The 13,580-nt window shown below is 37.7% G+C and overlaps 1 long non-coding RNA gene and 1 pseudogene across 1 annotated transcript; one reads left to right on the top strand and one right to left on the bottom strand.

Moving 5' to 3' along the window:
* Positions 1–734: 734 nt before the first annotated feature.
* Positions 735–9,230, top strand: LOC148043635 (uncharacterized). Its single transcript, XR_015698050.1, has 3 exons — positions 735–1,395; positions 2,612–2,742; positions 5,001–9,230. It is a non-coding gene; the product is annotated as an uncharacterized LOC148043635 (long non-coding RNA).
* Positions 2,196–10,285, bottom strand: LOC148043634 (proton channel OTOP1-like; annotated as a pseudogene).
* Between the last annotated feature and the right edge of the window lie 3,295 nt (positions 10,286–13,580).

The raw sequence follows: 13,580 nt of genomic DNA, 5'->3' as shown, positions 1-13,580 counted from the left end.
ATTCTGGGAGTTGAAGTCCAGACATCTTCAAGTGGCCAAGGTTGAGAAACACTGGTCTAGTATACCTGTTTACTTTCTGATGAGCTGCCATAGTTCCATATTCATATTGAGACCAGAACAGAATTCTAGACAGAAATTATTTCATTTGTTCATGATTACATTAGACCACTCTGGCATTTTACAGTGAGCGACTGAGTTCAGTGCAAATTTAAATGACAAGAAAAACAATTCTTTTAAAATTTATTCTGATGTTTTTCAGAAAATAATCAAAGACTAGAAATCAGGAATATATTTCAAAGTGTTTTACTGAATTGCATAAGAATCTATTGCTATTATCCAGCTAAACCTCAGTACCATAGCATTTCAATTTGCAATACTCACAAAAATAAAAATAAGGCAGTGGAAACAAATAATTATTAAGTTTTATGAAATATAGAAATTAAAAATCCATTTTTCTTTGTACATTTATACTTTCTTATACTTAAGCATATGCCACTTTGTTCCCTACTTATTATAAATTAAATGAGTAGGAATAATTAAAACAGGCACTTTCACACATCTACTGGCAGGCATAGACCAGTTATTAAAACAGGAAGATGTGAAGTGCAGGTAGTGTGAAGTTCAGGTAGAGACAAATAGATATTAAAAAGTAAACAATGAGAACCTCATCAAAATTTCACTCTAAGTTACACTGAAAGATTATTTCATAGCTGGACATCAAGCTGGATTTGAATTTAAAATTCGTTCAGTACTTCAGTTTGACAATATGGGGACTCTGTTGCAATCTCTGAAACATCTAACATCCCATATTCGTTAAGCAACACTTGCTTAGAACTTGAACCAGAATGTAAACATATCACAGCAAAATATTTTGCTCTTAATATGTAACATTTTATTTTCATTAATTACAAGCTCTATTGTACTCTCGATAATACAATATAATTGCTTTTAGATGGCACAGTTGACGGCATTGTGATGTCTAAGAACCAGGACAGTTCTCCCTTCTGCTACGTAATGTCACATAGGAAAGAGAGAAGGGATTTTCCAGGCTCTTCAGCATGAATGATATACTAGGCCCATTCCCCTCCCCTTCCTCCACAACAGCCTCTTTGCTTGCACATTATCTGGAAACAGCCTGCTTGCTCAGTGACCTGACCCTAATAAATAAGTGATTTCATCCTTCCATTAGAGACACAGCACAAGGGTGGGGAACCTACAGACAAGTATGATAGAAGACAAAATACGGAGCATGTTACATCTAATACAAGGCCTCTAGTAGATATTTTCCCAAGAATATTCTCTTCTGCTCCTTTTGCTCGGGAGGAGCAAGAATTTTCAGGACCTTGGACAGAATCTCTAAACCACTTGGATTAAATTATGGTCTACCTTGTTCAGGTAAGCCTTTTTTTTGACTTGTTGTCTTGTTAAAACTACAGTTCGTCCTTACTTAACACAAAAGAATTTGAAAATAACTAAGGGACAGAAAGGAGAGATAAACCTTTAAAATATCTAATCTAACTTTTTAAAAATGCCTCACCTGTTTCCCCATTGCTCAGCAAACTTCCTTACCTGGGAAAAATACACACCGATAACTGCACATCTAGTGTTTGCAACAGGTACCTCCCACTATGTCACATGGATTGGTTAGTCCAACTAGGAACAAAGGCTCTCATAGGTTAGATTATCTGTCAGTTATTTGCAGTATTTCCTCATTGCATTAGTTGTTGATAGACAAAAAGCAACTCAGTGGAGGAGTAAAATGTGGGACTGGGAATTTAACAGAGAAAAATAGGAGCACTTTAGGTCCTGAATATCGGTAGGAATTGAAACCAATCATCAAAATATTGTTTTTAAAGTTTTGAACTGATACATATGTTTTAATATAGAAAATAGATTTTGCTTATTAATTGCTAGATTGTTTTTTTAAGATATTATTATTAAATCTTACTGGAAGTGCTACATGGGTCTTGAGCACTTTGATGATTTATGTATCATATTTATACTTTCACTAACAAAGGGGTTAATTACAAAATATTAAAATGTGATTATGTTTTAGTGACACATTGATGTAACAAAATTATTAAAACATATAAATTTATTAAAATAATTAACACCTTTTTGTTCCTTTTATATTAAGGTCCTTAAAGCATATGCAGCTAAATGGGAAAGATGGTTTTATCAGGTGGAACATAGGGGATGCAGAAATAAATTAGCTTTTCCTGGAATTTGTTTTGCAATTAAATGGGAAAGGTGGAATTATCAGATGGAACTTAACTGCGGATGGTAGAAGTACATTCAATTAAGAAGCCAACTGAATAGTTTTAAGTTCCGCTTTCTTCTGTTATCCCAATTTTCAGACTTGGTTTCTCCAAAAAATATACCTGATAATTTATCTCCATAAATTATATGCTGATAGTGTTGATGATAGTATTATATATATATAGGTGAGAGGAACTATGATGTGTCTGATTTACAAGGCGTGATCAGTTAACATAGCAACTCTTTTGAAAATAATAGCTATTTTCCTTCACATATCCACTTTTAGTATCATCCTCATGAGGCAATTAGGCATTTATTATCCTCAAAACTGGTATGCTCTCTCTCTCAGCAGGTCTTGCAGTAGACTTCAAAAAGACTGGCCACTGAATGCATGCGATAAAATATGCCCAATGGAAGGGAAATATTGACCACAATGGCCCAGAGAGTAAAGCCATAGGAAGACTGTTCAATCTGGCTCACAAGGTATGGACGTGTTCCATAGGTATACAGAATCCACATCTAGCCAAAAAAAGGAGACAGGTTAATAAAGCAAAATGTGAAGCTCAGATACAAGTAGAAATCTTTGAAGCTAACAGCATCAAAGCCTTTTACATGGCCATGCAACATCACAAAATATGTAGAAAGAGGCAGCATTTGTATCATGACACCGCCATCCCACTTTTATTAGTCTCTCCTACTTTGCTACCACCTTAGCAGATTGCTTCAAGACAATGATTCTGCAAAATCTTACATTCTGACCTACAAAGTGATTATTAAGATAGGCCAAGTTGTTCACAAAACTAAGTAATTGTGATGATTAAAAATGGACATTTCTGAGGGCTTTTTCATATATTCTTATATTTGGTAACATTTTGTTGTGTCTTATTTTTGTCCTATCACTTTTTAATTTCACTCATTTATTTTTGTTATTTTTGGAGGGGAATTGATTTTTTCATGTGGTTTATGCTATAGTGTGATTGGTCTTCAGTGATTCTGGATGTTATCTTACCTATATTATGGTATGTAAGCAACTCAGAATAATTCGACTGTGGCAGGATTGAGTTTGTGGAGGGTGCTTAGGGAATGACTTTGAAGGTCAGGAGGAAGAGCTGTTACCAAGGTAATGATCAACGAAGCAAGCCAGAGCCAAGAAAATAACTTTTTCTCTAAAAAGCCTCTTTTTAAACTTGCTAGATTGTTATTCTAGCTGGTTTATCATATTGGGGTCAACAGTCTGATATATTAAGTAAACTTATATAAAATAGATATGTTCAAAAAAGAAAAATGATAGAGGTGTATATTTGAATGCTGTTATATATTAATTCATGCACTTACATAATGTACACCTCATGATCATGGAAAGAATAGTTATTTTTCATCAGAAAATATTTTTAGAAGTCATTCTGAAAGGGTGATGGGAATCTGTCTTTTGTTCTAAATTGATAACGTTTCTGGAAGATTGTGGTACTTTTCATTAATGAACAAGTTCTTTTATTTTCTCTTAATCCAAATTTCATTGCTGAAAATGCCACATTTCCACAACAATCTTCTATATAAATTGTTTGAAAGCTTAACACTACATGCAAAGATTATTCCGAAACTGCAATTAAATACTTTGTTTTGGAATCCAAGACACCATTTTAACAAGAAGATGCTCAATATCAGTGTAGCACCACAGGCTACAAATTATGGTGTTAGGACTTCAACAGACTGGGTTGGTAATTCATTTATTTGATTTATGTGTTGTCTGTCTTGTCTTTGTTCATTTATTTATTTGACTTTTATTCCATCTTTATTACTTTATAAGTCACTCAAGGTGGTGGACATCCATGTTCCTCATCCTGCTTTCCCCACAACAATAATTACTGTGAGGTAAGCTGGACTGAGAGAAAGCAACTGGCCGAAAGCCACCCACTCAGTTTTCATGTCTACAGTGGGGAGTAGAACACACAGCCTCTTGGTTTTTAGGCAGCACCTTAACTGAGATATCAAATTAGCTTTTTATGAACAGAATCACCAAGAATTACTTGTAAAAATTCATAAGTAGGGAAAAAGCTATAAAGAAAGCAAAATTCCAACTGTCTTGTCCTCTTCAGATTTGACAAGCTTAACTAAAATGATCTCCTGCAGATGATATTTAATTGAAAATGTCTAATTATCTCCATAAAAGTAACACATTTTAAATACCCACTGGCTGCCTCCCCCCCTCCACTACTGCCATCATTTTCCCTTCTTTGGTGGTAAGACAGCACCACTGATGAGTCACTTCCAGCCTTGGAAATCCATCATAAAGCTATTACATAATCACCACAAGCTTAGCCTAGAATATGAAAACCTGATGCCAAGTTGTGGGATTTGGCAATAGTTTTCACTTATTCAGATCATAGAGAATTAAGGAGAATTAATTTGATGGAAAACAAGAACATAGAACATTTAGATGCCAAATAACAAATAATTCTTTGTTCAGAAGAATTTATTGAAGGTTTTGATATGTTTCTAATTCTATCCCATATTTGTAAGCATTAAGCATGATCTGGCATTTAATATATTCTCTGTGTCTTTCCTTTTCTCTTTTAATAGTTAATCTTATTTATGAAATGCTTCTAATTTATTTCAATAGTGGATGTGCTGATAGTTGTAATTTAATAACTGTTCATAAATTAACCATTCAAAAATGGCATCTCTCCATGCTGGTGTACAATGCCTGGCCCAATTAATTGAAGCTATTCTTATCTCCACAGAGCACATGGCTTCACTGGGCCTGAGCTAAGACCTGCCACTGTGAAACGGATCAATTATATTCTCAAAATGACACCAAGAAGACACTATTCTAGTGTTCTATAGATTCTTGGACTGGCTACCTCAGTCTAGAATTCCAGTTTCCATTTGATCTAGGAACCTTGCTAGATATGTTATAATCAAAACCAAGCTCACCGATATGTTATAAAAGAGAAGGAGAAGAGAAGGAGAATTGAAATATTTTGTAGACTCTTCCTCCTGGTACTTGTTCCCCTCTGTTCTCCTTTGATGTGTGAACTCTGGAAGAGAGACTGATCACTGCCATAATCTGGTAGGTTTCTCGATGACTGATTCTCCAAACTGGACATGAAGTTAGTTAGGAAGAGGACTTTCGAGAAAGGTTCATTAATGTCCTGTTGGGGATCTCCAGAAATGGAAAAGACCCAGCTATTACTAATACAGCCAGTGTTATCTTGTGCATTTGGTTCATGAGACAGACTAGAGTACAAGGCTTCAGTAATAAACAGATTCTGACCTAAGATCTGGATAGTCTTGCAGAAGGAGAAGCAGAAATCCAGAAGATGGAGACAGCCATTGGCATGAAGGAAAAATATGGCAATCAAAAGAAGATTGATATCATAAGAGGTCCACAAGAGCTTCCCAAAAGCAAGGTTACATCTAAGCTTCTTACCGCACTCTTAGAATATTCAGTAGCAGATTTTTTTCTTCATCCAATAGGTAACAATGCCCATCAAAGTTGCCAAAAACATGGCAAATAACAACACAGAGTTGAAAATGTAGTATGTATACAGAGCTCTGGAAATCATTTCAGGAGACTTGGCAAGTACTCCAAATGAGATCATCACCCCAATGGTTGCTGAAATGGTTAAGGCCCCTAATACTAGTCCAGTGAATGTCCCACTCAGGTCAAAATGTACCTTATGAGTGACATGGGATTTCTGGGGAAAGACCTCCCGCCCAGTGTTCTTCCAAATGATGTACAGCATTGCAGAAGAGAGGAGACTGAACTCAATATTGAAGGGATGTAGATAGGCAGCACCTTCTGAGAAGTTGTGGCAAAGACTAGTTGTACAGCTGCAGCTGTTGGTGTAGGAACCACCTACAGAGACACCTTGAAAAACATGCTCACTGGAGTGTTTAATTGTAATAGAACAAAAAGGAAACGTGTGCCTATCTATGCCAACCAGAAGAAACTATTTCTTCATCCCACTTTCTTGCTTTCTTTATCTAATCAAACTTCATTGTGACAACTTTACCCTATTCAGAATAAATGCTTTGGGTTCAAGATCTGTAATTCAACTGCAGCTTCAAAACTGGAATTGAGTCAACTATGTTCTGTTTTGAAAGTCATGGACTTCATTCATTCAGTACAACAACTGAAAGCATGATGACATTATATGTACATGTGTGTAAAGGATAATAAACAGAAACCAGGTGAAATAGGGTGTTTAGGAATGACCACAAAAACATGGGAACACAAAACACAGTGAGCAGCTGGAATGGGAGAACAGCATATGATAATTAAAATTAAGTGATGTCACCCCATGCTATATAATCTGAATCTCTTTCTGTCTATTCTGAACCAGGAGGAAATTTTGGACCAGTCTCACAATGGCTCCTTTTTTATGGTGTGAGAAACATAATAGGGTGGCAAGTGCAAACAACTGCTGTAAACTTTCCCCCACCTCTCCTTTTCCAGGATTCCATCATGTCTCAATTCTATTTAAGCTGCTCACTGATTGGTAATCTTTCAGGATGTCGTCCCTAATCAAGAGGTCGGTTTTGTACCATGGGCAGCCTGGGCACTTGTTCCCTTGTGAGCATCATAAAATTCCTCAAGCTGTTTCATGGATTCATCCAGCACCGCACTCATCCATAGGAGCACATTGGTGGCCAGTGTGTGCATCAATCCAAACCTAGAGGCCACAGAAAGAAATAGGATGGGGGTGGGGGAAGAAATGGAATGAATGAATACCAAATCATTGCAGTTCAATACGTCAACATAATTCTGGCTTACAACAAGACCAAGATCTCCGAAGCCCCATTTACTTAAATTATCACACTGTACTCCATTTTGAAGAATTAATATTGTGCTTGTGTGCATTCTCCAGATCACCTTCATTTGTATTACTTAGAAGAAACATTTCATCTGTTCAAAGGTTGGTGAGCCTGGATACAAATTTTAGCATTAAATAATAGCAAAGACACCTGTAAGAAAGCAACAGAGAATTAAAGACAGATTACCATTTGCCTTTAACTTGATCTATGGACAAGCTTTTTTTCAACCTTAAATGCCATGAAGAAGATTGGATTTTAAATGAATATTACAGCACATGGGGATAGGATAGCTGATTTGTCTTCCTAGATTTCACCCCCTATTTATTGAGGCTTGAAATTGCCTTTGCCTTGTTTGGAGCAAATAGTTGTTCTCCTTTTGTGTCTTCAACACCATGTAGTTTTTATGTCAATATTTTCAGAAATGGTTTGTTGTTTTCCTAGGCTGAGAGACAGTGACTGGCTTAAAACCACTCAGCTGGCTTTATGCTTAACAGCCTAGAACTCAAGGTCTCCTGCTTTGTAAAATGGTGCCTTAACTGCTATACCGAATTGGCTTTTTAAGTTTAACTTACTAATTTTGTCCCTTAGCCACCAAAAAGAAAAATCTGTCTTAATTTGTTACTGAGCCGTAGTGGTTAGAGTGCAGTACTGCAGGCTACTTCTGTTGATCACTGGCTGCCAGCAATTTGGCAGATCGAATCTCACCAGGTTCAAGGTTGATTCAGCCTTCCAAGGTTGGTAAAATGAGGACCCAGATTGTTGGGGGCAATATGCTGACTCTGTAAACTGCTTAGAGAAGGCTGGAAAGCACTGTGAAGTGGTATAGAAGTCTAAGTGCTATTGCGGGGCTTGAGAAATGTTATGTACACCACAAAGCTTCATTTGCCCATTTTGTCCATTAATCTCATTCCCAAGCCTCCTCAAAACAAAAATATTGATTATTTGGTTGTGTCCAATTTAAACAACTTTGAGGACCATAACTGTGAGGTGGTGGTGGCAGCAGCAGCAGCAGCAGCTGGGAACTGCATGCAATTCCTAGGCTACAAAATGTGCATCTTGCTCTACATGGGGCTGCCCTTGAAGAGTGTTCGAAGACTTCAGTTAGTCCAGAATGCAGCCGCGCGAGCGATTGTGGGTGCACCTAGGTATACCCATGTTACACCTATCCTCCGCGAGCTGCACTGGCTTCCCATTGGGCTCCGAACACGCTTCAAAGTGCTAGTTGCTACTTTTAAAGCCCTACATGGCATCGGACCTGGTTACCTGAGAGACCGCCTCCTGCCAATTACCTCCCAAAGACTGATTAGATCGCACAGATTAGGCCTTCTCCGGATTCCATCTGCCAGCCAATGTCGGCTGGCGACACCCCGGGGGAGGTCCTTCTCTGTTGCAGCTCCAGCCCTCTGGAACGACTCCCCGTTGAGATCCGGACCCTCACTACCCTTCCGGCCTTCCGCAAAGCGACTAAGACCTGGCTGTTCCGGCAGGCCTGGGGCTGTTGAGTTGTCCAGCCCCACTTCAGGTTTGTGACTGTTGTGTAATTTTAAACTTATTTTTTTTTTATCTATCCCCCCTCCCTTTTATTGTAAGCCGCCCTGAGTCTCTTTTGAGAGTGGGCGGCATACAAAATTTAGTAAATAAATAAATAAATAAATCTTTACATAAAGTACAAGCAAAGTTGTGTTGGGTGTAAGTTAGTCATTCCTCCTTAGTGGTGACACCCTGAAAATTGCTGCCCCTTCCCAAATTCTTATTTTAAAAACTTCCCAATGTCACTGAAGCTCTATCTCATATGTAATGGCAAAAGCCCTTTTACCCTAACAAAATCACAATGAAGAAGAATCTAGTGGGGCTTTCAGAGTGATGCAAAAAAGGAGGGGATTAGGGAAATGCAGAACAAAAGAGACATTGCAAAATATAACAGAGAATGAAGAATATTTTCAATTAGGCTTTCTGTATTTACTCACCCAATACCTGGATCAAAGCTCACTCACCTGTGTGATGGAAAATACAGCTTGCATAACCAGGAAAACAGTGATTAGCACAGGAATACAGTGCTGCAGTTCATGATAATAGCCCATGAAGAGGCAATCCAAAACCAATGTGGCTAAAGCAAAGAGGGACAGACTACCTGAAATTGAAAGAAAGCACAGCCAGGCCAAGAATTGCATGGATCTGATACCCCACAGCAAGCCTTTCATATTGAAATGAAAAGAGTTGGGCTGGAGGGCTCTACTGATCCAATCCAAGAGCTGCCTTTTAGCACAATAGACATTCCTACTAACTTGCTGATGAAAGAATTAGTGGGTTGTTTTTTAAAGTCACCAACTTACTGTATTTGACACATATACAGGCTGAGCTTAGGGAGGGTGATTGGAGTTAAGAAGAAAAATACCTGAAATCACACATAACTTTCCTCCCAACGTCTGCAATTAGTCCTCAGACTTACCACCGTAATTGAGTCCAACATTTCTATTGCTAACTTAAACATTTAAATTAATTCTGCCCCATTTTATGACCTTTCTTGCCACAGTTTTTAAGTGATAATAGGTGATTGATAGATAGATGATGGGGAGAGGGAGAGGGAGAGAGAGATAGAAAGCTTATACCTTATAATTCAGAAAAAAATGGGGTTATCTCTGAAAGACATGGAGAGCCCAATATCATTTTTGCAGTTTTACGTGGTGGTTTTTTATTTCATTCATTGCAAGGGCAGAAAGCAGCTTACAGTTTTATCCCCGTAGTAATAACCCCATGAAGTGGGTTAGTCTGATTGGAAATTACTGGCTCAGAGCCATACAGAAAACTCAATGTCAACTGGAAATAATTTATTTCTTTAATTTTCCTTTAACCAAAATGACTGAAGTTGGAAGGACAAGAGAATTCAGGGCTAGTCTTTGAAATTAGGGAGAACTAGGTATTATTTGTTTGCAAATACTTTTTGTAGCATTTCTCTACCTTTGAGCCAGGTTACTCCTGCTTGGGGATCCTGGTGCATTTTCAGCTTCTTGTTGTTAATGGAGTGCCAGCCAAACCAGAGCATCCAGAGACAGGAAGAATTCATGAGCAATGCCAGAAAAGCATGTACAGTGAGGCTTGGAAAGCTCTGGTGATGCATCTCAGCAAGGAGCACAGCACTGCCCACAAATGTTAGCAACGCCAGATAGAGCAGGGACAGCAGAGAACTGAATGTTGCTGTGGATGCCATGTCTAAACAGGGCTTCTTTGGTGGATGGTTGCAAGGTGGAAATGCAGAGTTCAGTTTCCAAAAGTAAGACTGCGGTGACAAACAAATCAGAAGAGCTAGTATAACCATACAAGTACCATAATCCTCAACTTACGACTGGTTACTTAGCAACCATTTGAAGTTCTAGTGGACCTGCCTGGGGATATTTATGACTCAAAGTTCCAAATTCTGTGGTCACATGACAATTCAGGTGCTGCTCAACACGCTGATCTTTACAGCCATTTACATCATCCTATAGTTATGTGACTACTTTTTATGAGAGTTTTGCCAAAACCTGGCATTTACTTCTTGTTTTCCGCAAATCTGGCCCAACACAAACAATGGGTTGGCTGATCTAAAAAAAAACTAAATAAAATCTTGGGGGATTACTATTTGGATGAGAGACCATCAGGAAATCCAGAGGTTTAAGGATAGACTGGGAAAGAATAAAATTACAACTAGAAGACCATTGCAAATGTTTTCTGAATGGTCATCAAGAAAACAACATGAAATATGCCTTTGTATTCACCAAGCATGAAGTCTGACTTTAAGGAGTCCTTACCTTATGCATATATAGTTTAATGTACATATAAAATATACAGTATGAAATCTGATTTTTTTGACAGGTGGTCGTTCAATAAATATTTGATTGTGTTGACTCAGTGCCCATCTATAAACTTCCAAGCATAAATGGCAGATTTTTGAGGTGCTGCCATTTCTGTATTTGTTGCAGATGGATAGTTATGGTATGGGGAAACTAGCAGGAGTGTAATACCAATGAATTACAAAAACAAGCCAATGGTCAAAATCTACATGCAGTATCCCTAACAACTGTCTCTGAAGCACCTTTGAGCAGCCCAAATGAGTATATGAACAGTTTTAAATTATTTTCTTATTTCTTCATTAAATTAAAACAATGAGGCCTAAGTATAATCTACTGGGTTCTAGTATTTTGCAATGTTTATAGAATGTTAATAAAATTAATGTCTAAATAAAATGTTTGAACTGTTTGAATATATTTAATCAGATTTAATCAGCTTCTTCTACAATTACAGCTTCCATTCCAAAACAAACTTCACTGAAACAGGAAGAGGAAAAAGGCTAAACCATTACAGGCCTCCCCTCCCCATCCCAGCTATTTAACTGAAACAATCCCATGATATGACATGCAAATATATCCTTCAATCTCTACTTAGTCCAAGTTTGTTTTATATACAACTGTAAGGATGAGGAAGTGTTAGAGACAGATGCACAAAGTCTCTTTTATTGCCACATACAACTACATCAATCACCGGGAACACAGACAAGCCCTAAAGGTTATATACACTCTGGAACAATACATAAGAATTACAAAAGCAGTATAAATTATAACATGACCTTCACAGCAGGAATCTGATATCAACACAGGATGCTTACTATGTGCTGACCAGGGGCCTCTACACACTGCTCTTCTAAAGAGACATCAAGCCCACCCTTTCTACTGATGCCAGCGCCCTATAACATAAACAATGTCTTTTATTATACTCATTTTTTTACTTCCTTCATACTAATAAAACAACTGTCTGGTTTATGTTGTGAACTTGTTTGCCTCCAGAGTCAGCAGGCACTTTCCATTTGCCCGTTCCTCCTGCTGTGCAACTTAAATTCTCTCATGGTGCTGTATTTAAGGATAGAAAGAAATTTGTCCCTCATGTTACTTCCTACACATTTCCAAAGAAAATATATTTCTTCATCAGCAAAGAATACTAAGCAGCAAGTTCTCTTGACTAGGGCTTCATTCTACAATGTATCATTACAAGCTCTGGGTATGTGACTTAAACTGCAGTTGCTTCTGCCATCAAACCCCATTCTAAGCTTAACTTCAATTAGTGTGGTTGTGAAAATGGTGTTTTATTTCACTTATTCCTGATCTGATCCCAGCAATTAGGAGTGTGTTATGTGTGTGTCTCAGCATGCTTGTATATGTATGTATATGTATTCCTTTCAAATGCTATAAAATTAGACTTGTGTTCTTCATGAAAAGAATTAGAGTTGAAGGAACACAAACAGTTGGAAGGCATTTTATTTTAGCAGTGAAAATGGCACCTTCTCCTATGGATTGTCTCCACCTACATTCATTGCCTTTCTCATACATCACAGTCAGTTCTAATCTGATTCCATTCCCATTCATACTCTTTTGTTATATGCATTTTTCTCATCTACAACTTACATACAGGGAAGTAAACTCCATAGAAAGTTCACTTTGGACAAAAAATGAAAAGTATGGTGCACAAGGACTGTGTACAGCTGAATAGGAGTGCTATAGGGACTAATATATAGAGGGAATAGGACTACATGAGAAAAAAAGCTCTTGAAAATAATTAAAACCACCAATAATCTTAAATCACCTTGATTTCTTAGAAAGGTTGGAAATAGGCTCTTATTATCTCAGAATTAATGGTTATTTCTCCAGAGACTCAAAATATGTAGAAACAAAAACAGATTATTATTGTTTAAGTTGGGAGCTAGATGTTCACACACACAATCACACTGAAAGTTGTTTTGCAGGCCAGGTTAGGTCTGAATTTCAGAAAAGCTGAGGTGGGAAACTGCCATGCATGTTACCATCTTTTACGTAATGGCTCCAAACCACACCAGTTCTCAGCCACTTTTATAATTTTTAATAAAGCCAATCCCAGCTTGAAACTCTTTTGCTATTTTGTCACTTGAGTATCCTCCCCTCATCCAGTTAACATGCCTACCTTCTCTTGTTGAATCTTGTGAAAAAGATTTTGAGACTCTAGAAAGAATACAGAGAAGAGCAACAAAAGTGATTAGGGGACTGGAGGCTAAAACATATAAGAACTGTTGCTTGAATTGGGCATGTCTAGTTTAATGGAAAGATGGACTAGGTGCGACATGATAGCAGTGTTCCAATATCTCAGGAGCTGCCACAGAGAAGAGGGAGTCAAGCTATTCTCCAAAGCACCTGAAGGCAGGACAAGAAGCAACAGATAGAAACTAATTGAGAGAAGCAACCTAGAACTAAGGAGAATTTTCCTGACAGTTACAATTAATCAGAGGAATGACTTGCCTTCAGAAGTTGTGGATGCTGCAACATTGGAAGTTTTTAAGAAAAGATTGGACAACCATTTGTCTGAAATGGTATAGGGTTTCCTGCCTGAGTAAATGGGGTTGTACTAGAAGACATCCAAGGTCCCTTTAAACTCTGATATTCTGTTATTCTCCACAATCTTCATTTTAGTATTTTCCAACCAGCTGTATAAGATGAAGTCTT

Source organism: Thamnophis sirtalis, unplaced genomic scaffold, assembly GCF_051295495.1.
Source record: "Thamnophis sirtalis isolate CommonGarterSnake01/CBP01778 unplaced genomic scaffold, rThaSir2_p1.2 scaffold_11, whole genome shotgun sequence".
Classification (NCBI taxonomy): domain Eukaryota; kingdom Metazoa; phylum Chordata; class Lepidosauria; order Squamata; family Natricidae; genus Thamnophis; species Thamnophis sirtalis.
This window is presented reverse-complemented; position numbering and strand designations above follow the sequence as displayed.